This window comes from Sapajus apella, unplaced genomic scaffold (genome assembly GCF_009761245.1).
Source record: "Sapajus apella isolate SASKATOON/1434 unplaced genomic scaffold, GSC_monkey_1.0 scaffold25, whole genome shotgun sequence".
Taxonomy (NCBI): Eukaryota; Metazoa; Chordata; class Mammalia; order Primates; family Cebidae; genus Sapajus; species Sapajus apella.
The window spans coordinates 16,202,530-16,227,898 of record NW_022436965.1 but is presented as its reverse complement, the minus strand read 5'-3'; the positions used below and the strand labels follow the sequence as shown (position 1 = coordinate 16,227,898).

The window sequence follows — 25,369 nt, the reverse complement described above, 5'->3', positions numbered from 1 at the left end:
TGTTGCTATTCTTGTCCCTTTCCAACCCATTCTTCTCCAAGTAGCAAGAATCTTCTTAAAATACAAATCCAATGATGTTATTTCTCGTTTAAAATTCTTCAGTGACTTTATATTTTCCTTAGAATGAAATCCAAAGCCTGCCATAGCCCACAAAACCTGGTATCCGACCTCAACTTAATCTTGTTTTTTAAAGGCATTCTTCCCCTTGCTTGCTGTGCTCTGAGCATCTGGCTTTTGTTCCGTTTTGTTTTGTTTTGTTTTCAGTTCCTCAGGCACATCAGGATCTTTCTCTTCTCAGGGCCTTTGCGCATGCTATTTATTGCCTCTGTTGGGAGAGCTGCAACCCCTGAAACGCTGCCTCTCCTCAGGTTTCAGCTGAAATGTCAGCATCTTTTCTTGACCTGACTTCCTGAGCAGCCTGTCTACGATCGTTTTCCTCTGTTCTTTAGTATTTCAGCCTCATGTTTACTTTCTTTACAAAATATTCACAACTCAACTATTTTCCTTCACTCCTCACATTTTTTGTGTGCCCCTGGCCCTTCACATGAATCTCCAGGAATATGTAGGGACGTGGCTGGTTTTGTATCTTTGTTCTTTTTCCCTAATGTATCTTTAGCATCTCCCACAGGGTCTCACATGTAGTAACTGTTAAAATATATTTGATTGTGTAAACAAAAGAGTAATAAGAGAGAATGCTAATTTTATTTCCTTTTCTTTTTTCATCCTTTTTCTGAGACAGAGCCTTGCTCTGTCACCTAGGCTGGAGTGCGGTGGCATGATCTCTGCTCACTGTAACCTCCACCTCCCAAGTTCAAGCAATCCTCCTGGCTCAGCCTCCCTAGCAGCTGGGACTACAGGCACGTGCCACTGTGCCCAACAAATTTTTGTATTTTTAGTGGAGTTAGGGTTTCACTATGTTGGCCAGGCTGGTCTCGAACTCCTGAGCTCAAGTGATTCGCCCATCCAGGCCTCCCAAAGTGCTGAGATTACAGGTGTGAGCCACCTCACCGGCAGAATGCTAATTTTCTAGTAGCTCCAAGTGGTTCCAGTGGTTTTTGCTGGTTCTATGATTATCAGAAAGCATACTCTCCCTCCTCCCTCCCTTCACCCTCCAGTGGGTCCCAGTGTTTTTTTTTTCCCCTTGTGCCCGTATGTACTAAATGTTTAGCTCCCACTTATACATTTGATCTTTTTGTTATTTAGTTTCCCACACATAACATATAATCATATCCTATTAATTGGTTTATGGAAACATTACTCATAAAGGCAATTCGGAAGTGATGATGGGTGGCCATACTTCTAGTCAGGCATGCAAACAGTATGTATCTGAGTATGCATAAGAAAATGAAAAGCGGCCGGGCGCGGTGGCTCAAGCCTGTAATCCCAGCACTTTGGGAGGCCGAGGCGGGTGGATCACGAGGTCAAGAGATCGAGACCATCCTGGTCAGCACGGTGAAACCCCGTCTCTACTAAAAATGCAAAAAATTAGCTGGGCATGGTGGCGCGTGCCTGTAATCCCAGCTACTCAGGAGGCTGGGGCAGGAGAATTGCCTGAACCCAGGAGGCGGAGGTTGCGGTGAGCCGAGATCGCGCCATTGCACTCCAGCCTGGGTAACAAGAGCGAAACTCCGTCCCAAAAAAAAAAAAAAAAAAAAAGAAAATGAAAAGCATATAGCCAGATGTGCCTTCTCCCTGAAAACTGAGAAATCTCTCTACGCAAATGAGTGGCAGTTTGAGGACGATTGATGATCACATGATGAAAAGATCTTTTAGCAAATCTTTATGAATTAATTTGTATTTTTTCTTTGATGTGGAAAAGGGACTTGTAGTCTGGGCGTGGTGGCTGATGTCTGTAATCCCAGCACTTTGGAAGGCCTAGGCAGGCGGATCACTTGAGCTTAGGAGTTCGAGACCAGCCTGGCCAACGTGGTGAAACCCCATCTCTATTAAAAAGACAAAAATTAGCCCGGAGTGGTGGCATAGGCTGTAGTTCCAGCTACTTGGGGGGCTGAGGCAGGAGGAGGATTGCTTGAACCTGGTGGGTCAAGACTGTAGTGAGGTGAGATTGTGCCACTGCACTACAGCCTGGGTGATGGTGAGACACTGTCTCAAGGAAAAAAAGAAAAAAACAGACTTGCAAAATCTTAAGAGTCTGGAAAACAATAATCTTAAAATCGTGACTATAGATTGCTGCTTTTCATCTGTTTGAACTAATAGGATTTATACTACTATCAGAAGATTCCAAAGCCAATTGTTACAGGCCTGGAATCAAAAGGAAATTATGTAGGATTGCATTTTGTTTCTAGAATTTCTTTTCTAACAGCTTGACTTTTTATATGTTAATAATACCTTATGCATTTACAACATTTGCAACACATTTTCACATTCATAAGCAAGAGAGACATTATCACTGTTTTAGAGGTGTGGAAACAACACCTCTAAAGGATTAAGTATTTTGCTCCAGGTCACAGAATTGGTAAAAGGTAATGTGAGTGGAGGGAGGTCCTATCAAACGCTAGATTTTTTGCTTCTGGCCCAGGATTTATTCCCCTACCCTAAGCCATCTCTCTCAGTGCTAGGTGATAAACTGACATTTCCTGGTGGCACTAATACAGGCTTGCAGATAAGTAATGGAAATCATTTTATAAACAGAACACTAAAAAAAATCTATAATTGTGTATGCATCTAGGATATTGACCTGAGTGATCTTGCTAATATTCGTATTTCAAACCTCCTTTCTTTGGTTTATGGCTTATTCTGGTTTTGAACATTTCATATGCTTTTAAAAATCATGACTCTGTTTTTAGATAAAGCTCAAAAAGATACTTTTATTAACTATTTTGCCACGTGACGTTCAAAACTGTCTTGGTTACCTAGTGCCCTCTGCTGAAAGAGTCAGAGTATAACATTAATACTAGAAGAACAAATTTCTTTTAAGAAACTGAATATTGATAATATGTCTCAGGATAGTAAAAAGCCCCTAATTTTATAGTAATTCTTCAAGAAACTCCTCATATCTGGATATGGAGAAATAGGAACACTTTTACATTGTTGGTGGGAATGTAAATTGGTTCAACCATTTTGGAAGACAGTGTGGTGATTCCTCAAGGGTCTAGAACCAACCCCATTGCTGGGTATATACCCAAAGGATTATAAATCATTCTACTGTAAAGACACATGCACACGTATGTTTATTGCACACTGTTCACAATAGCAAAGACTTAGAACCAACCCAAATGCCCATCAATGATAGACCAGATAAAGAAAATGTGGTACATATACACCATGGAATACTATGCAGCCATAAAAAAGGATAAGTTCATGTCCTTTGTAGGGATATGGATGAAGCTGGAAACCATCGTTCTCTGCAAACTAACACAAGAACAGAAAACTAAACCCCGAATGTTCTCACTCATAAGCAGGAGTTGAACAATGAGAACACATGGACACAGGGAGGGGAATGACACACACTGGGGCCTGTTGGGGGGTGGGGAGACTAGAGGAGGGATATCGAGGTCGGGGGGTAGGAGAGGGATAGCAATAGGAGAAATACGTAATGTAGATGACGGGTTGATGGGTGCAGCAATCCACCATGGCACCTGTATACCTACGTAACAAACCTGTGTGTTCTGTACATGTATCCCAGAACTTAAAGTATAATAATAATGTTAAATGTAATAAAAAAGAAACTCCTCATATCTAAGTGAATTAGATTATATAAGTGAAGAATTTATATTACTATTCCCTAACTCCGTCACCAACTCAGGGACATTTAATAAACGTTTGGTGAATTAATGTACATATACTTCAGTTTATTCTAGTGGTGCTCATGTGACAATCTACTGTGGCATTCCTTAGTGAAGCAGGATCATTCTTTTAGAGCTTCAGTTAGTACTGGGTAGTTTTCTCTTGTACTCCTGTCATGAGACCTGGCAGCCACAGTGATTCCTCCTACCTCCCTATCCCCACCCCCCAGATTGTTATTTTGGTTTTGCTCAAATACACTGGAAGTTTCCAAGAGCTTAGACTTTCAAGCAAGACAGATCTGAGTTTAAATCCAGGCTTTGCCACTTCCTTTGACACATTACTCATCCTTTGAAAGGGTTTCTATCTGTAGAATGGGGGAAATAGTCTAGCCTAACTCATAGGATCATTGTGAGGATTTAAACGATGTAATGCAAAGAAAGGGCCCAGCACAACACTTGCTGCTCAGTTATTGCCAGCTTTAATCTATAATTCTTTGTCGTATCTCACTTTCTAACAATTTTCAGCCAAAAAGACTTGCCCTGGATTCCTTATCCTTTCAGGCCTCTTTACACCTATCAACCATTTTTTATTGGTTGTTCCTCCTTCCTTGTGAAGATGGTAAAATGGTCTTCATTTAATACAACATGAGGAACCTGGAGCACAGAGAAGAGCCTTGGGAATCATTGAAATGCAACAAGACAGGAACAAACAAGTTTTTATTTTTTATTTCACTATACTAGCTTAAAGGAGTTGGTCACATTTTAATATACTTTAATTTTAACAAAGAAAATATCTTGGGTTTGTTGTGTTTTCTAAATTTACTTTAAATTTTTATCACATTAATGCATGTACATAGTTTTAAAAGCCAAAAAGGATGATAAAACTTGGAATGAAAAATGCAGTTCCTGGTCCCATCCCTCCCCACAAATGGCCCCCTCCCTCCATTCCCCAGCAATCACTGTTTCAAGCCTTTAATCTGGTGTATTAGGGTTCTCCTGAGAAATAGAATATATTTATATATAATATACATAAGATGTGATGTGCATATATTATCTATCATAGATATATTTATATATGATATAATATGTGATATGTCATGTTATAAAATTATTAAATATATGTGATATATATCATATATATGATAGATAATATATATATGTCATATCATATATATGTATATATTTTATAAAAATATATTTTATGTATCTTTTTTTGAGACAGGGTCTCACTTTGTCACCCAGGCTGGAATGCAGTGGAATGATCATAGCTCACTGCAGCCTCAACCTCCTGGGTTCAGGTGATCCTCCCACCTCAGCCTCCTGAGTAGCTGGGACATCAGGAGAGTGCCACCCCACCCAGCTAATTTTTTGTATTATTTGTAGAGACAGTGTTTCACTATGATGCCCAGGCTGCCCTCAAACTCCTGGACTCAAGCAATTTGCCTGCCTCAGCATCCCAAAGTGCTGGGATTACAGGTGTGAGCCACCCCACCCAGCCATAATGTTCTTTTTAAAAGACTATGCTTTCAGGGATCATTTCTATAGTTTGTTACTAGAGAAGTTTCTCTGAACGTGTGAGCACCGTTGAACAATGGAGCACATGGACACAGGGAGGGGAACATTATACACCAGGGCCTGCTGCGGGAGTCGGGGGCAGAGGGAGGGATAGCATTAGGAGAAATACCTAAGGCAGATGACAGGTTGATGGGTGCAGCAAACCACCATGGCACATGTATACCTGTGTAACAAACCTGCACGTTCTGCACATGCACCCCAGAACTTAAAGTATAATTTAAAAACAAAATAGTTTTATTGGCCGGGCATGGTGGCTCATGCCTGTAATCCCAACACTTTAGGAGGCTGAGGCAGGTGGATCACTTGAGCTCTTAAGTTAAATTGATCACTTGATCACTTAAGTTAAATTGAAATTTAACTTAAAAGGAAAACTTTTAAAACTGAAAGTATTACTGAATTACAAACAAATATTTTTCCTCCAAAGTGATATTAGTCTTCACTGAAGGCATGACATTATCTGACTTCAAAAGCTACTACAAAGCTATTGTAAGCAAAACAGCATGGTAGCAGCATAAAAACAGACACGTAGACCAATGGAACAGAATAGAGAACTCAGAAATAAATCCATACATTTACAGCCAATTCATTTTCAACACAGGCATCAAAACATACACTGGGGAAAAGACAGTCTCTTCAATAAATAGTACTGGGAAAACTAGATAACCATATGCAGAATAGTGAAACTAGACCTCTGTCTCTTTTGAACACACACAAAAATCTAATCAAAGTGAGTCAGAGATTTCAATGTAAGACCTGAAACTGTGCAACTAGTAGAAGAAAACACTGGGGAAATGTTCCAGGTCATTGATCTGGGCAAAGATTTTTTGAGTAAGATTTCAAAAACACAGGCAACAAAAGCAAAAATACACAAAGGGATTACATCAAGCTAAATAATAAAACAAAACCCCTTCTAAACAGCAAAGGGAATAACATTGTAAAGAGACAACCTACAGAATGGGAGAAAATTTGCCAGCTATCCATCTGATGAAGGATTAACAACCAGAATATATAAGGAACTCAAACAACTTGATAGCAAAAATGACAACAACAAAAACAAACATCTGATTTAAAAATGGGCAAATACGCTGAATAGACATTTCACAGAAGAAGACATACAAATGGTCAACAGGTATATGGAAAAATATTCATCATCACTAGTCGTCTGAGAAATGCAAATCAAAACCACAATGAGATATCATCTCACTCACAGTTAAAATAGTTATTATCAAAAAGTCAAAAAACTTTGAGTGCCCAACATGTGAGAAGGGAAATTCTGCCTCGGAACACACATTCTCACTGAGGAACCTGAAAGTCCAGATCACAGGAGAAGGATTTAACCTAGAGCTGAAACAAATTTAGAGAGCTGAGTGAAATATGAAGGTAGAAGAAGCCATGGGAAAAGCCATATAGGCACTCCCAGTCCCCAGAGAAGGCCAGGAAAGCCATTTGACTTTTTCTCACAGGAGTCTTTGTGGCAGGGGGCTGCCAGTGGGATTGGGAAAGACCGCAGGGGGAAAGAAACTTCAAGCTGAACTTTGTAATAATTTTGATGGAGTGTCAATTTTCCTGGGCAAAATGGAGAGGAGGGTGAACACGAAGTGCAGATAAGAGCATGGAAGCCACAACAGGCAGGGAGAGGTGGGGCCTGAAAGCCCTGCTTGCTTTCTCAGCAGGGAAGCTTGTAGCCTGGGGCAAGATCTAGCTGCCTGGATATAAACTCCTACAGTTGATGGGGCATGGTGGGAGTGATATTGGCTTTGCTGGCTGCATGGGAGCCAGATGAGACCTGTCACTGCCAGCTTTCCCTCACTTCCCTTGTGACCCGTATGACGCTGCAGAGGCAGCCATAATCCCCTTGGGGACATACCTCCATTGGCCTGAGAGCCACACACCCATCCCCCATAGTGGCTGCCGCAAGCCTCATCCAAAGAGTGTCTGAGCTCAGACATGTATAACCCTGCCGCCACCTGATGGTCTTTCTCTACCCACCCTGGTATCTGAAGACAAGAGAAATAATCTCTTGGGAGCTCTATGACTCCGCCTCCCGCCCCCCACCCCACCCAGTGCTTGAGAATCCTCAATATTTATCCAGGTGACCTTATGGCAAGCTAGCGTCCCCCCACACTACCGCAGCTGATGCACTTTTGAAAGCACTACTTACTGGCTGGAGGCCAACCAACCCAAGTCATTATAACAATTCATAAAATTGCTTGAAATGGGGAGGTGGAGGTTGCAGTGAGCTGAGGTCGTGCCATTGCACTCCAGCCTGGGCAACAAGACCAAAACTCCATCTTGCTCCAAGGAAGGGGAAAACAACAGTTAATTCCACCATATGTGACATCCTGGTTACCAGAGGTCCTGAGTCTGTCCACGCGACAACTTCACTGCTAACACAACAGCATTTGAGAAAGTGTACTAAACAAAACTACAACCAAGGACTCTCACAGAGTTCACTTCCTTGCCACCTGCACTGGAGCAGGTGCTGGTATCTGCTGCTGAGAAACCTGAAAATGGATCATCTCACAGGACGTTGCAGAAACTCACCAGTACCAGCCCAGAGCCCAGTAGCTCCACTGGGTGGCTGGACCCAGAAAAGCAATAACAATCACTGCAGTCCAGCTCTCAGGAAGCTCCATCCCTAGGGCACGGGGAAGAGCACCAGAACAAGGAATCACCCTGTCAGGCCACCAAGTCCAAGCCTGGCCATTATAGCCTTGGTGACCCACATGTACACCTCTGGATGGTCCCCAGGAGCCAGAAAGTCTGAAGTCACCACAAGTAACCAGGTGGCCACAGAGAGAAGTGAAACAACTGGTTTCTGCCTCAACTAATCGTTCTCCCCCTGCAACCTGCAACCTGCAACCATTGTTCCTGCTCAGTCTTGTGGAATTTTCCTCCTGGACATTGGGTTTCTCAGGACCCCCACCCCTATAACTATGTAATTTACCACACCCTCCCCTCTGCTTGCAACCGATAATCCCCACCCTTTTGATCATGCCTGTTTGTAACAGATGACCCCTACCCTTTTGATCATGCATTCCCATGACAGCCTTCCTTTCCCCAAGATAGATTACCAACCCCTGCCCTTGTGACCATGCATCCTATGACGCCCTTCTGCTCTCTGAAATAGATTACTACCTTTAACTGACCACTTGCCCCAACCTATAAAACGAACTCCTACCCACTGCCCTCCACTGACTCTCTTTTCGGACTCAGCCCTCCTGCACCTGGGTGAATAAACAGCCGTGTTGCTCACAAAAAGCCTGCCTGGTGGTCTCTTTACATGAGCAACACACCTAACTTTTTTTAAAAATTTTAAAAAATAGTACTGTGTATAAATGAAGAAAATCAGGCCAGATGTAGTGGCTCAGGTCTGTAATCCCAGCATTTCGGAGGCCAAGGCGGGTGGATCACAAGGTCAAGAGTTCGAGACCAGCCTGGCCAACATAGTGAAACCCTATCTCTACTAAAAATACAAAAAATTAGCCAGGCATGGTGGCAGGTGCCTGTAATCCCAGCTATTTGGGGGGGCTGAGGCAGGAGAATCGCTTGAACCCGGAAGGTGGAGGTTGCAGTGAGCCAAGATTGTGCCATTTCACTCCAGACCAGGCAACAGTACGAGGCTCCGTCTCAAAAAAAAAAAAAAAAAAAGAAAAAAAAAAAAATCTCCAGAGAAATAGGATAAATAAAAAAAACAACTGGCTGGGTGCTGTGGCTCACGACTGTAATCCTAGCAGTTTGGGAGGCTGAAGCGGGTGGATCACTTGAGGTCAGGAGTTCCAGACCAGCCTGACCAACATGGTGAAACCCTATCTCTACTAAAAATACACAGTTAGCCAGGTGTGATAGTATGTGCCTGTAATTCCAGCTACTCAGGAGGCTGAGGCAGGAGAATTACTTGACCCAGGGAGGTGGAAGTTGCAGTGAGCTGAAATCACGCCATTGCACTCCAGCCTGGGCAACAAGAGTGAACTCCATTTAAAAAAATAAATAATAATAACTTCCGTAAATGAGACACGCTTAGAGAAATGCAAAATATACAGAAAATTTCAAAAATAAAATCGAACAAGTAGAAGAAAGAACTTCAGAGCTCAGAGACAAGACATGTGGCAAAGACAAAAAAAGAATTTAAAAAAACGAACAAAGGCTCCAAGAAGTTTGAGATTCTGTTAAATGACCAAACCTAAGAATAATTGGTATTCCTGGGGAAGAAGAGAAATCTAAAAGTCTGGAAAACTTATTTGAGGGAATAATTGAGAAAAACTTTCCTGGCCTTGCTAGAGATCTAAACATTCAAATACAAGAAACTCAAAGAACACCCAGGAAATTCATCTCAAAAAGATCATCACCTAGGCCGGGCACAGTAGCTCATGCCTGTAATCCCGGCACTTTGGGAGACTGAGACAGGCGGATCACCTGAAGTCAGGAGTTCAAGATCAGCTCGACCAACATGGAGAAACCGCCTCTCTACTAAAAATACAAAAATTAGCTGAGCGTGGTGGTGCATGCCTGTAATTCCAGCTACTTGGGAGGCTGAAGCAGGAGAATCCCTTAAAACCCAGGAAGCAGAGGTTGCAGTAAGCCGAGTTCACGCCACTGCACTCCAGCCTTGGCAACAAGAGCAAAACTCCATCTCCAATACATAAATAAATAAATAAATTAATAAAATAATCACCTAGACACACAGTCATCAGGTTATCTAAAGTCAAGGCAAAGGAAAGAATCTTAAGGGTGGTGAAGCAAAAGCATCTAGTAACCTATAAAGGAAAACCTATCAGAATAACAGCAGATTTCTCAGCAGAAACCCTACAGGTTAGAAGGCATTGGGGTCCTATCTTTAGCCTCTTTAAACAAAACAATTATCAACCAAGATTCTTGTATCCAGCAAACCTAAACTTCATAAATGAAGGAAAGATAGTCTTTTTCAAACAAACAAATGCTGAGAGAATTTGGCACTACCAAGCCAGACCTACAAGAAATGCTAAAAGGAATTCTAAATTTTGAAACAAAACCTCAAAATACACCAAAATAACCTCTTTAAAGGATAATCTCACAGGGCCTATAAAACAATAATAAAATTTAAAAAGAAAAAGGTATTCAGACAACAACTAGCAGGATGAACAGAGCAGTACCTCACATCTCAATATTAATGTTGAATGTAAATGGCCTAAATGATCCGCTTAAAAGATGTAGAAGGACAGAATGGATAAGAATTCACCAATCAAGTATCTGCTATCTTAAAGAAACTCAGCTAACACATAAGGACTCACATAAACTTAAGATAAAGGATTAGAAAAAGATATTCCATGCAAATAAACATCAAAAGGATGCAGGAGTATCTATTTTTATATCAGACAAAAAAGAGACCTTAAAGTAACAACAGGTAAAAAAGACAAAGAGAGACATTATGTAATGGTAAAAGGAGTAGTCCAACAGGATAATATTACAATCCTAAACATATATGCACCCAATTCTAGAGCTCCCAAATTTACAAAACAATTACTACTAGACCTAAGAAATGAGATAGATGCCAACACAGTCACAGTGGGGAACTTCAATACTCCACTGACAGCACTGGACAGGTCATCAAGACAGAAAGTCAAAAAAGAACAAATGGACTTAACAGATATTTACAGAACATTCTACCCAACAACTGCAGAATATACATTCTATTTATCTATAAATTCAATGCAATTCCCATCAAAATACCACTGTCATTCTTCACAGAACTAGAAAAAACAATCCTAAAATTCACATGGAACAAAAAAAAGAGCCCACATAGCCAAAACAAGACTAAGCAAAAAGGACAAATCTGGCTGGGCATAGTGGCTTATACCTGTAATCCCAGCACTTTGGGAGGCCAAGGTGGGTGGGTCACTTGAAGGCAGGAGTTCAAGACCATTCTGGCCAACTGGTGAAACTCCATCTCCATCTCTACAAAAATACAAAAAATTAGCCAGGTGTGGTGGTACGCTTCTGTAATCCCAGCTACTTTGGAGGCTAAGGCAGGAGAATTGCTTGAACCCAGGAGGTGGAGGTTGCAATGATTGTACTACTGCACCTCCAGCCTGGGCAATCTCAAAAAAAAAAAGAACAAATCTGGAGGTATTAACATTACGCAACTTCAAACTATACTAAAAGGCCGTAGTCACCAAAACATCATGGTACTGGCATAGAAATAGGCACATAGATGAATGGAACGAAATAGGGAACTGAGAAATAAGCCAAATATTTACAGCCAGCTGATCTTCAACAAAGCAAACAAAAACAAAGTGGGGAAAGGACATCCTATTCAACAAATGATGCTGGGGTAATTGGCAAGCCACATACAGAACAATGAAACTGGATCCTCATCTTTCACCTTATACAATAATCAACTCAAGATGGACCAAAGACTTAAATCTAAGACCTGAAATCATAAAAATTCCAGAAGATAACATTGGGAAAACCCTTCTACACATTGGCTTAGGCAAGGACTTCATGGCCAAGAACCCAAAAGCAAATGCAACAAAAACAAAGATAAATAAATGGAAGTTAATTAAACCAAAAAGCTTCTGTACAGCAAAAGAAATAATCAGCAGAGTAAATGAACAACCAGTAGAGTGGGAGAAAATCTTTCCTATCTATTCTTCCAACAAAGGGCTAATACATAGAATCTACAAGGAATTCAAACAAATCAGCAAGAAAAAAAAAAAAACAACATCAAAAAATAGACGAAGGACATGAATAGACAGTTCTCAAAAGAAGGTATACAAATGGCCAAGAAACATGAAAAAATCCTCAACATTGCTAATTACTGGGGAAATGCAAGTCAAAACCACAGTGTGTTCCAATGCAAGACACCCAAGAAAAAAAAAAAACAAACCGCAGTGTGATACCACCTTCCTCTTGCAAGTATGGCTATAAAAAAAAAGTTTAAAAAAAAGTTAAAAAAAAAAAAAAGAAAGATGTTGATGTGGATGTGGTGAAAAAGGAAAACTTTTTCACCGTTGCTAGGAATGTAAAACAGTACAACCACTGTAGAAAACAGTATGGAGATTCCTTAAAGAACTAAAAGCAGATCTACTATTCGATCCAGCAATCCCACTCCAGGGTATCTACCCAGTGGAAAAGAAGCCTTTATGCAGAAAAGATACTTGGACCTGCACATCCTGCACGTATATCCTGGAATTTTAAATTAAATTTAAAAAAATACTTGCACACACATGTTTATAGCAGCCCAATTTGTAATTGCAAAAATACGGAACCAGCCCAAATGCTTATCAATCACTGAGGAGATAAAGATGTGGCATTTATATACTATGGAATACTACTCAGCCTTAAAAAGGAATGAAATAATGACATTCACAGCAACCTGGATGGAGTTGGAGACCATTATTCTAAATGGAGTAACTCAGGAATAGAAAACCAAACATCATATGTTCTCACTTATAAGTGGGAGCTAAGCTATGAGGATGCAAATGCATAAGAATGATACAGTGGGCTTTGGGGACTCAGGTTGAAGGGTGGGAGGGGGTGAGGGATAAAAGACTACACATTGTACAGTGTACACTGCTCGGGTGATGAATGCACCAAAATCTCAGAAATCACCAGTAAAGAACCTATCCATGTAACACCACATGTTCCCCCCCAAAACCTACTGAAATTTTAAAAAAATTGAACAAAGAAAAAAGACATTATGAAATAAATGAAGACATTTTAGTCATTCTTTTAAACTAAAGGTTTCACTTTACATGCTATTAATTGATTCCATGATCTGAAAAAAAGTCACAATTATTTTGACCCCTTCATTCTCTGCCTGTTTCGGTTTTGCATTAATTCTATGTTAATTTGTGGAGAATTGCCGTATTTTAACAATATTGAGATTTCCTTCCAACAAACATTATATATCTCTCCATTTATTTTGGTCTTTTAAATTTTTTCTTAGCAATATGTCATACTTTTCAATGTAGAGGTCTTACAGATCTTTTGTCAAATTAATTTCTAAGACTTTCCTATCTTTTGTTTGTTTTTTGAGGCAGTCTCGCTCTGGCACCCAGACTGGAGTGCAATGGCACAATCTTGGCTCACTGCAACCTCCACCTCCTGGGTTCAAGCAATTCTCCTGCCTCAGCCTCCTGAGTAGCTTGGATTACAGGTGCCCACCACCACACCCAGCTAATTTTTTTTTTTTTTTTTTTGTATTTTTAGTAGAGATGGGACTTTACCATGTTGCTCAGACTGGTCTCAAACTCTTGACCTCAGGTGATCCACCCGCATCGGCCTCCCAAAGTGCTGGGATTACAGGTGTGAGCCACCTTGCCCAGCCAGTCTTTTAGGTTTTTTAACGCTATTGTGAATGTTTGGTCTTAAAGTTTTCAATTTAGTTCCAGCAACTTTTTTGTACATTCTGTAGAATTTTCTACTTAAAATTATGTCATCTGCAAGTAAAAACAGTTTAACTTCCCCTTTCAATTCTAGATATATTTTATGTGTTTTTCTTGCCTTAACATACTGGCTTGAATCTTTAGTACAATGTTGAATAGAAGTAGTGAGAATGTACATGCTTGCCTTTCTCCTAATCTTAAGGAAAAACATTTAGTCTTTCACCATTCAGTATCATATTAGCTTTAGATTTTGGGGGGTAATTTTACAAAGTTGAGAAAGTTTTATTCCTTCTACTCTTAGATAAGATTTTATTTATTTGTTTGTTTATTTACTTATTTGAGGCAGTCTTGCTCTGTCACCCAGGCTAGAGTACAGTGCTACAATTATGGCTCACTTCAGCCTCAACTTCCTGGGCTCAAACAATCCTCTCACCTCAGCCTTCTGAGTAGCTGGGACTACAGATGCATGTCACTATGCCCTGCTAATTTTTGAATTTTTTGTAGAGGTGGAGTTTCGCCATATTGCCTAAGATAGTCTCGAACTCCTGGGCTCAAGTGATCTTCCCGCCTTAACCTCCCAAGTGCTGAGATTATAAGTATGAGCCACCACACCTGGCTGGTTTTTAATTTATATTTATCTATTTATTTAAGACAGAGTTTTGCTCTTGTTGCCCAGGCTGGAGTGCAATGGCACTATCTTGGCTCCCTGCAACCTCTCCCTCCCAGGTTCAAGCGAATTTCCTGTCTCAGCTTCTCAAGTAGCTGGGATTATGGGCATGCACCACCACTCGTGGTTAATTTTGTATTTTTAGTAGAGACAGGGCTTCACCATGTTGGCCAGGCTGGTTTCAAACTCCTGACCTTAGGTTATCCACCCACCTATGCCTCCCAAAGTGCTGAGATTACAGGCATGAGCCACCCCGCCCAGCCGTGGAAGATTTTTTTAAAAAATCAGGAACACCCTTTTCACCCCATGTTCTGCCCCCACCCCGTTTTCAGTTTAGCATGAGGTCACACTGTGTTAGCAGGCCTGTGCTGACCACAGCCGGCGCCCAGGCCTCAGAGTTCTGGATGCTTCTGTGAGGCTCCAACAGGCATCGGCTTCCCTTCTGCAGGCAGAGGGGCTGCTTCCCACAGGCCTCTGAGCTCTAGGCCTCTGTGGCCATGGGTGTGGAGATGGGAAGATGTTCCAGGCTGCCTTCTCCTCCTGAGTTTTCGCTGGAAAAACTCTTGAATGTCTGAATGAGGGTCCTGCTTAGCCCTTTGGCCTGTGAGATGCTTTGACAATTTTTATTTTTTTAAGATGAAGCAAGATGTCTATAGCGGTAATTGCCTAACATTAAAATGTTACCGATTGCAGGAGTGGTGACTGCTGAATGTCCTTGGGGAAACTTGGAATCAATAAACTGTTTGTGGAAAAAAAATAAAAATTCAGGAACAGATGCTGAATTTCTGTCAAATCTTTTTTCTGCATCTACTGAGATGAACACATAGTAGGTTTGTTTTTTGTTTGGTTTGGTTTTGATTTTTTATGTGGTAAATTCTATTGATTTTCAAATGTTAAACCAAACTTGCATTTCTGAGGGGAAATTCCAGTTGGACATAATGCATTACCATTTTTGGACATTGTTTGATTCATCTCAGTAAAATTTTGCTAAGACTGTTTTTGCATTTATGTTCATTAAATATATTTGTCCTTAGTTTCTGTTTGTTTGTATGTTTGAGTCTTGTATTTGTTGTATTTTGGTGTCTGAGTAATGCTAACCTCTAGTCTCATAGGATGAGTTAGTATTTTATTCTTCTCAAATTTTTGGAAGAATTTGCATAGCTTTGGTATTATTTATTTCCTAAATGTTTGGTAGAATTCACCAAAGAATTTAATTGTTAAAATGTGTTTTTTAGTTTTTAGCTTTTAAGTTCAGGGTTACATGTGCAGGTTTGTTATATAGGTAAACTTACGTCATGGGGGTTCGTTGTACAGATTATTTCGTTATCCAGTATTAAGCCTAGTACCCATTACTTGTTTTTCCTGATCCTCCCCCTCCTCCTAACCTCCACCCTCTAATAGGCCTCAGTGTGTGTTGTTCTCCTGTATGTGTCCACGTATTATCATTTAGCTTCCACATATAAGTGAGAACATGCAGTATTTGTGTTTTCTGTTCCTGTGTTAGTTTGCTAAGGGTGATGGCCTCCAGCTCCATCTGTGTTCCTCCATAGGACAGGATCTCATTCTTTCTTATGGCTGCATGGTATTCCATGGTGCGTATGTACCACATTTTCTTTATCCAGTCTATCATTGCTGGGCATTTAGGTTGATTCCATATCTTTGCTGTTGTAAATAGTGCTGCAATGAATATATGCATGCATGTGTCTTTATAATAGAACAATTTATATTCTTCTGGGCATATATCCAGTAATGGAATTGCTAAATCAAATGGTATTTCTGTTTTTAGGTCTCACTAAAGAATTTACATGAGACTGGAATAGTTTTATTTTAATAGGAAGATTTTAGCTACAGGTGCAAGTTCTTTCATAGAAATGGTGCTATTTGGGATTCCATTTCTTTGTGTGTGCCTAGGTAGCTTGTATCTCTCAATGAATTTTTCCATTTCATCTAAATTATTAAATTTATTATCATGGCGTTGTTCCTAATTTCCTTTGTTTTGCTTTTAATGCCTGTGGAATCTGTATTTTGATCACATCTTATTCCTGACACAGGCAATTTGTATGCTCTCTATTTTTCTTTTAATTCCTTCCTTCTTTTTCTCCTTTTCTTTTCCTTCTCTTCCTCCTCTTACATCCAGAATACACACTGCAGTTCCTTTCTTCCTTTTACTGATCAGCCTGGCTAAAAGATTATCAATTTAACTGATCACAAAGTTACAGTTTTTGGTCTCATTGATTTCCTCTATTACTTTTCCACTTTCTGTTTAATTATGCTCTTTATTCTTCTTATTTTATTTTACTTTTTTTGCTTAGTTTGGGTTTTATTTACTCTTTTCTAGTTTATTAAGGAGAAAGTTGATGTCAGTGATTTTTTTTTTTTCGAACATAGGCATTTAGTGTAATAAATTTCCCTCTAAGCACTGCTTTAGCTACATTTCACAAATTTCAATATGTTGTAATTTTGTTTTAACTCAACTCAAACTGTTTTCTGATTTCCCTTTCTGATTTCTTCTTTGACCCTATGGGTTGTGTAGAAGTGTGTTATTTCATTTACAGCTATTTTGAGCATTTTTTTCAGATCTATTTTTGATTTTTAATTTGATTCCACTTTGGTCAGAAAACATACTTTATATGATTTGAATTCTTTACATTTATTGAGATTTTTGCGGGGCTCACAATTTTATCAGCTATCTTAGTAAATGCATGCACTTAAAAAATGTATATTCTGTTGTCATTGAGTGGAGAATTTTGTCAAGTTATTTGATAGTGTTGTTCAACTCTGTATCTTTGCTAATTTTCTGCTCACTTGTTCTGTCACATATTGCGAGATGGATATTTTGATATCACATATATCAAAATCTCTTACTATAATTGAGGATTGCATCTATTGATTCTCACTGTTCTATCAATTTTGCACCCTGTATTTTGAAAATGGAATGGAATTTATTAGGTCTATAATTTAGGATAATTATTTCCTCTTCATGAATTGACTACTGTGTCATTATAAATCATCTTCTTTATCTCTGGTAGTACTTTTTAAGTACTGAAATATTTGTTTATAACTACTCCAGTTTTCTTCTGATTAGTGTAAGCATAGTATATATTATTCTATTCTTTTATTTTAATCTATTTGTATTTTACTTTTAATCTATTTTTTTTTTTTTTTTTGAGACGGAGTTTCGCTCATTACCCAGGCTGGAGTGCAATGGCGTGATCTTGGCTCACCGCAACCTCCGCCTCCCGGGTTCAGGCAATTCTCCTGCCCCAGCCTCCTGAGTCGCTGGGATTATAGGCACGCACCACCATGCCCAGCTAATTTTTTGTATTTTTAGTAGAGATGGGGTTTCACCATGTTGACCAGGATGGTCTCGATCTCTTGACCTCGTGATCCACCCACCTCGGCCTCCCACAGTGCTGGGATTACAGGCTTGAGCCACTGCGCCCGGCCATCTATTTGTATTTTTATATTTAAAGTAGGTTTCTTGCAGGTAGGAGGTAATTGAAATCTTACTCTTTGCCTTTTAATGGGGGATGTTTAGACCATTTATATTTAATGTAATTATTATTATTATTATTATTATTATTAGAGATAGAGTCTGTCACTTTAACACAGACTACAGTGTAGTGGTGCTATCATTGCTCATTGCAGTCTTTTTTTTAATTGCATTTTAGGTTTTGGGGTACATGTGAAGAACATGCAAGATTGTTGCATAGGTACACACATGGCAGTGTGATTTGCTGCCTTCCTCCCCTTCACGTATATCTGGCATTTCTCCCATGCTGTCTCTCCCCAACTTCCCACACCCCACTGTCCCTCCCCTATTTCCCCACAACAGACCCCAGTGTGTGATGTTTCCCTCCCTGTGTCCACGTGTTCTCATTGTTCAATACCCACCTATAAGTGAGAACATGTGGTGTTTGATTTTCTGTTCTTGTGTCAGTTTGCTGAGAATGATGGTTTCCAGGTTCATCCATGTCCCTACAAAGGATACAAACTCATCATTTTTGATGGCTGCATAATATTCCATGGTGTATATGTGCCACATTTTCCCTGTCCAGTCTGTCATTGATGGGCATTTGGGTTGGTTCCAGGTCTTTGCTATTGTAAACAGTGCTGCAGTGCTCATTGCAGTCTTAAACTCTTGGACTCAAGCAGTCCTCCTACCTTGGCCTCCCACAGTATTGGGATTACTGGGGTGAGCCACCATGCCTGGCCTACATTTAATGTAATTTTTTTTTTTTTACATTTTGCATTTCTCTGTTTCTCTCTCTCTCTCTCTCTCTCTCTCTCTCTCTCTGTGTGTGTGTGTGTGTGTGTGTGTGTATCTGTGTGTGTGTGTATTTTTAAGTTCAGGGGTACATGTGCAAGATGTATAGGTTTGTTACATAGGTAAAAGTGTGCCATGGTGATTTGCTGCACAGATCATCCCATCAGCCAGGTATTAAGCCCAGCACCCATTAGCTATTCTTCTTGATGCTCTCCTTCTTCCCTTTTCCCCCCACCCTCAACAGATCTCACTGTGTGTTTGTTCCCTGCCATGTGTCCATGTGTTCTCATCATCCATCTCCCTCTTATAAGTGAGAAATACAGTATTTGGTTTTCTGTTCCTGTGTTAGTTTGCTAAAGATAATGACCTCCGGCTCCATTCATGTCCCTGCAAAGAACATGATCTCATTTCTTTTAATGGCTGCATAGTATTCCATGGTGTATATGTACCACATTTTTTTAATCCAGTCCATCATTGCTGGGCATTTAGGTTGATTCCATATCTTTGCTATTGTAAATAGTGCTGCAATGAACATACCCATGCATGTATCTATAATAGAATGAGGGCTGGGCACAGTGGTCATGCCTGTAATCCCGGTATGTTGGGAGGCTCAGGCAGGTGGATCACCTGAGGTCAGGAGTTCGATACCAGCCTGGCCAACATGGTGAAACTCTGTCTCTACTAAAAATACAAAAATTAGCCAGGCATGGTGGCATGCACCTGTAGTCCCAGCTACTCAGGAGGCTGAGGTACAAGAATTGTTTGAACTGGGGAGCTGGAGGTTGCGGTGAGCCAAGATCACACCACTACACTCCAGCCTGGGTGACAGAGTGAGACTGCATCTCACGAAAAAACAAAACAAAATAAAGAATGATTTATATTCCTTTGGGTATATACCCAGTAATGGGATTGCTGGGTCAAATGGTATTTCTTCCTCTAAGTCTTTGAGGAATCGCCACACTGTCTGCCACAATGGTTGAACTAATTTACACTCCCACCAATGCTATAAAAGTGTTCCTGTTTCTCCATGACCTTGCCAGTATCAGTTATTGTTTTACTTTTAACAATGGCCCTTCTGACTGGTGTGAGATGGTACCTCACTGTGGTTTTGTTTTACATTTCTCTAATGATCAGTAATGTTGAATCTTTTTTTCATGTTTGTTGGCCACATGTATGTATTCTTTTGAGAAAAGTTTGTGCATGTCCTTTTTCCACTTTTTAATGGGGTTGTCTTCTTGTAAATTTGTTTAAGTTCCTTGTAAATGCTGGATATTACACCTTTGTCAGATGGATAGACTATAAAAATTTTCTCCCATTCTGTAGGTTGTCTGTTTACTCTGATGATCTTTTCTTTTGCTGTGCAGAAGTGCTTTAGTTTAATTAGATCCTATTTGTCAATTTTTTATTTTGTTGCAATTGCTTTTGGCATCTTCATTATAAAATCTTTGTCTGTGCCTATGCCCTGAATGGTATTGCCTAGATTTTATTCTAGAGTTTTTGTGGTTTTGGGTTTTACATTTAAGTCTTTCTTTTTCTTTTTCTTTTTCTTTTCTTTTCGTAATCCCAGCTATTCAGGATGAGATGGAATTTTGCTCTTGTTGCCCAGGTTGGAGAGCAATGGCTTGATCTCAGCTCACTGCAACCTGGGTTCAAGGATTCTCCTGCCTCAGCCTCCTGAGTAGCTGGGATTACAGGTATACACCACCATGCCTGGCTAATTGTGTATTTTTAGTAGAGATGGTGTTTCTCCATGTTGGCCAGGTGGTTTCGAACTCCCAACCTCAGGGAATCTGTCCTCCTTGGCCTCCCAAAGTACTGGGTTGCAGGCATAAGATGCTGTGCCCAGCCTACATGTTAGTCTTTAATCCACCTTGAGTTGATTTTTTTATGTGGTATTAAGGAATGGGGTCCAATTTCCAATTTCAATTTTCTGCATATGACTAGCCAGTTCTCCCAGCCCCATTTATTAAATAGGGAATCCTTTCCCTATTATTTGTTTTTGTCAGGCTTGTCGAGGATCAGATGGTTGTAGGTGTGTGGTGTTATTTCTGGGTTGTCTATTCTGTTCCATTGGTCTATGGATCTGTTCTTGTACCAGTACCATGCTTTTTTGGCTACTGTAGCCTTGTAGTATAGTTTGAAGTCAGGTAGCATGATGCCTCCAGCTTTGTTCTTTTTGCTTAGGATTGTCTTAGCTATTCAAGCTCTTTTTTGGTTCCATATTATTTAAAAATAGTTCTTTTTAAATTCTGGGAGAATGTCAATGATAATTTATTGGGAATAGCATTGAATATATAAATTGCTTTGGGTGATATGGCCATTTTCACAATATTGATTCTTACGATCCATGAGCATAGAATGTTTTTCCATTTGTTTGTGTCATCTCTGGTTTCTTTGAGCAGTGGTTTGTAGTTCTCCTTGAAGAGGTCCTTCACATCCCTTGTTAGCTGTATTCGTAGGTATTTTATTCTTTTTGTGGCAAGTGTGAATGGGAGTTCATTCATGATTTGACTCTTAGTTTGCCTGTTGTTGGTGTATAAGAATGCTAGTAATTTTTGCACATTGATTTTGTATACTGAGACTTTGCTGAATTTGCTTATCAGTTTAAGAAGCTTTTGAGAGATATGAAGGTCAGAGTGGAAGCGGATGTGACAGCAGAAGAAAACATGGCTGTCAAAGTATTTGAGTCCATCAGCAAGTTTGGCATGGCCGTAGCTGTTGCAGAAGGCGTGGTGAACTTTGCCTTATATAATGTGGATGCTGGGCACAGAGCTGTCATGTTTAACGAGTTTTATGGAGTACAGGACATTGTGGTAGAGGAAGGGACTCACTTTCTCATCCCATGGGTACAGAAACCAATTATCTTTGACTGCCGTTCTTGACCACATAGTGTGCCAGTCATTACTGGTAGCAAAGATCTACAGAACATCAATATCACACTGCAGATCCTTTTCTGGCCTATTGCTAGCCAGCTTCCTGACATCTTCACCAGCGTTGGAAAGAACTATGATGAGCATATGCTGCCCTCTGTCACGACTGAGATCCTCAAGTCAGTGGTGGCTCGCTTTGATGCTGGAGAACTAACCACCCAGAGAGAGCTGGTCTCCAGGCAGGTGAGCGATCACTTTACCGAGTGAGAAGCCACCTTTGGGCTCATCCTGAACAATGTATCCTTGACATATCTGACCTTCAGGAAGGAGTTCATAGAAGAGGTGGAAGTCAAACAGGTGGCTCAGCAGGAAGCAGAGAGGGCCAGATCTGTGGTGAAAAAGCTGAGCAGCAGAAAATGGCAGCCATCATCTCTGTTCAGGGTGACTCCAAGACAGCCGAGCTAATTGCCAACTCACTGGCCACCACAGGGAACAGCCTGATTGAGCTGCACAAGCTGGAAGCTGCGGAGGACATCGCATTCCAGTTCTCATGCTCTTGGAACATCACCTACCTGCCGATAGGGCAGTCCGCGCTCCTTCAGCTGCCCCAGTGAGGGCCCACTCTGCCTTCTGTTCAGCTCTGCAGGCCAACTGGCCCACAGCCCTGATGATTCTTAATACCACCTTCCTTCTCTCCCCACCCTAGAAATCACCATGAAATTTCATGATTGGCTTAAAGTGAAGGAAATAAAGGTAAAATCATTTCAGATCTTAAAAAAAAAAGCTTTTGAGATGTTGGGGTTTTCTAGATACAGGATTATGTCATCTGCAAACAAAGATAGTTTGACTTCCTCTCTTCCTATTTGAATACCCTTTATTTCTCTCTCTTGCCTGATTGCCCTGGCCAGAACTTCCAGCTATGTTGAATATGAGTGGTAAGAGAGGGTATTTTTGTCTTGTGCCAGTTTTCAAGGGGAATGCTTCCAGTTTTTGCCCATTCAGTATGATACTGACTGCGAGTTTGTCATATATGGCTCTGGTTATTTTGAGGTATGTTCCTTCAATATCTTATTTATTTAAAGTTTTTGACATGAAGGGATGTTGAATTTTATCAAAGGCCTTTTGTGCATCTACTGAGATAACCATGTGGTATTGGTCTTTAGTTCTGTTTATGTGATGCATCACATTTATTGATTTGTGTATGTTGAACCAACCTTGCATCCCAGAGATGAAACCTACTTGATAATGGTGGCTATGCTTTTTGATGTGCTGTTGGATTCAGTTTGCCAGTACTTTGTTGAGGATTTTTGCACTGATGTTCATCAAGGATATTGACCTGAAGTTTTCTTTTTTTGTTGTATCTCTGCCAGGTTTTGGTATCAGGCTGATGCTGGCCTCATAAAATGAGTTAGGGAGGAGTCCCTCCTTATCAATTTTTTGAATAGTTTCAGTAGAAACAGTACCAGCTATTCTTGTAACTCTGGGAGAATTCAGCTGTAAATCCATCTGCTCTTGGCCATTTTGGTTGGTAGGCTATTTATTACTCCCTCAATTTCAGAACTCATTATTGGTCTATTCAGGGATTCAATTTCTTTCTGGTTCAGTTTTGGGAGAATGTATGTGTCCAGAAATTTATCCATTTCTTTATGTGCATAATACTAGTTTATAGTATTATCTGCTAGTTGCTTGTATTTCTGTGTGTGAGTGATGATATCTCCCTTATCATTTCTGATTGTGTTTATTTGAATCTTCTTTCTTTTCTTCTTTATTAGTCTGACCAGCTCCTGGATTCATTGATGTTTTGAAGGGTTTTTTATGTCTCTATCTCCTTTGGTTCAGCTCTGATCTTAATTATTTATTATTTTAATTATAAATTATATATTTATAAATAAATATATTTAATATAATTATAAATTATATATTATAAATTATAATCATAAATTATTATCTGATCTTATTTATATCTTAATTATTATACTTTATTATACTTAATTATTATACTTAATTATTATACTTCTGCTAGCTTTCGGGTTTGTTTGTTCTTGGTTCTCTAGTTCTTTTAGTTGAGATGTTAGGTTGTTAGCTTGAGATCTTTCTAGCTTTTTGAGGTGGACATTTAGTGCTATAAATTTCCCTCTTAACACAGCTTTAGCTGTGTCCTAGAGATTCTGGTACCTTGTTCCTTTGTTCTGATTAGTTTCAAAGAACTTCTTGATTTCTGCCTTAATTTCATTAATTATCCAAGAGTAATTCAGGAGCACGTTGTTCAGTTTCCATTTAGTTGTGTGGTTTTGAGTGAATTTTTAAACCTTGAGTTCTAATTTGATTGTGCTGTGGTCTGAGGGATTGTTGTGATTTCAGCTCTTCTGCATTTGCTGAGGTGTATTTTACTTCTGATTATGTGATCAATTTTAGAATAAGTGCCATGTGGCAATGAGAAGAATGTATATTCTGGTTTTTTGTTTGTTTGTTTGTTTTGTTTTTTGAGATAGAGTTTCACTCTTGTTACCTAGGCTGGAGTGCAATGGCATAATCTCGGCTAACTGTAACCTCCGCCTCCTGGGTTCAAGCAATTCCCCCCCTCAGCCTCCCGAGTAGCGGGGACTACAGGTGTGCACCACCATGCCCAGCTAATTTTTGAATTTTTAGTAGAGATGGGGTTTCACCATGTTGACCAGGATGGACTCAATCTCTTGACCTCGTGATCCACCCAACTTGGCCTCCCAAAGTGCTGGGATTATAGGCGTGAGCCACCACACCTGGCCTATTCTGTTGTTTTTGGGAGGAGAGTTCTGTACATATCTACAAGGCCTCTTGATTTAGAGCTGAGTTCAGGTCCTGAATGTCTTCATTAATTTTCTGTCCCAGTGGTATGTCTATTATTGTCAGTGGGGTGTTAATGTCTCTCACTATTATCGTGTAGGAGTCTAAGTCTTTTTGAAGATCTCTAAGAACTTGCTTTATGAATCTGAATGCTCTTGTATTGGGTGCATATATATTTAGGTTAGTTATCTCTTCTTGTTGAATTAAACTCCTTACCATTATGTAATGCCCTTCTTTGTCTTTTTTGATCTTTGTTGGTTTAAAGTCTATTTTGCCAGAAACTACAATTGTGCACCCTTCTTTTTTCTGTTTTCCATTTTGCTTGGCAAATTTTCCTCAATCCCTTTATTTTGAGTCTATGTGTATCTTTGCATGTGAGTGACTGTCTTGAAGACAGTATACCAATGGGTCTTGGTTCTTTATCCAGCTTGCCACTCTGTGTCTTTTAATTGGGACGTTTAGAACATTTACATTTAAGATTAGTATTATGTGTGGATTTGATCCTGTCATGATGCTAGCTGGTTATTTTGCGGACTTGTTTATGTGGTCGCTTCATAGTGTCACTGGTCTATGTACTTCTATGTGTCTTTGTAGTGGCTGTAACAGTTTTACCTTTCCATATTTAGTGCTTCCTTCAGGAGTTCTCTTGTAAGGCACATCTGGTGGTAACAAATTCCCTCAGCATTTGCTTGTCTGAAAAGGATCTCATTTCTTTTATATAAAGATATAAAATTATGTGTTCAAAATTCCTTTCCTTAAGAATATTGATATTGGTCTGCAATCTCTTACAGCTTGTAAGGTTTCCCCTGAGAAGTCCACTGTTACTCTGATGGGCTTCCCTTTGTGGGTGACCTGGCCTTTCTCTCTGGTTACCCTTAATGTTTTTTTCTTTCATTTCAACCTTGGAGAATCTGATAATTAATGTGTCTTAGGGATGGTCTTCTCATGGAGTATCTTACTTGGGTTCTCTGCATTTCCTAAATTTGAATGTTGGCTTGTCTTGCTAAGTGGGGGAAATTTTCCTGAATGATATCCTGAACTGTTTTCCAACTTGG

At 39.9% G+C, this 25,369-nt stretch overlaps 1 long non-coding RNA gene and 2 pseudogenes across 1 annotated transcript; all 3 read left to right on the top strand.

The window, feature by feature from the left end:
• Positions 1–25,369, top strand: LOC116560115. The gene is made up of 3 exons (XR_004272794.1): positions 1–13; positions 11,206–11,211; positions 25,266–25,369. It is a non-coding gene; the product is annotated as an uncharacterized LOC116560115 (long non-coding RNA).
• Positions 5,261–5,341, top strand: LOC116560326 (annotated as a pseudogene).
• LOC116560114 lies at positions 21,258–22,239 on the top strand (annotated as a pseudogene).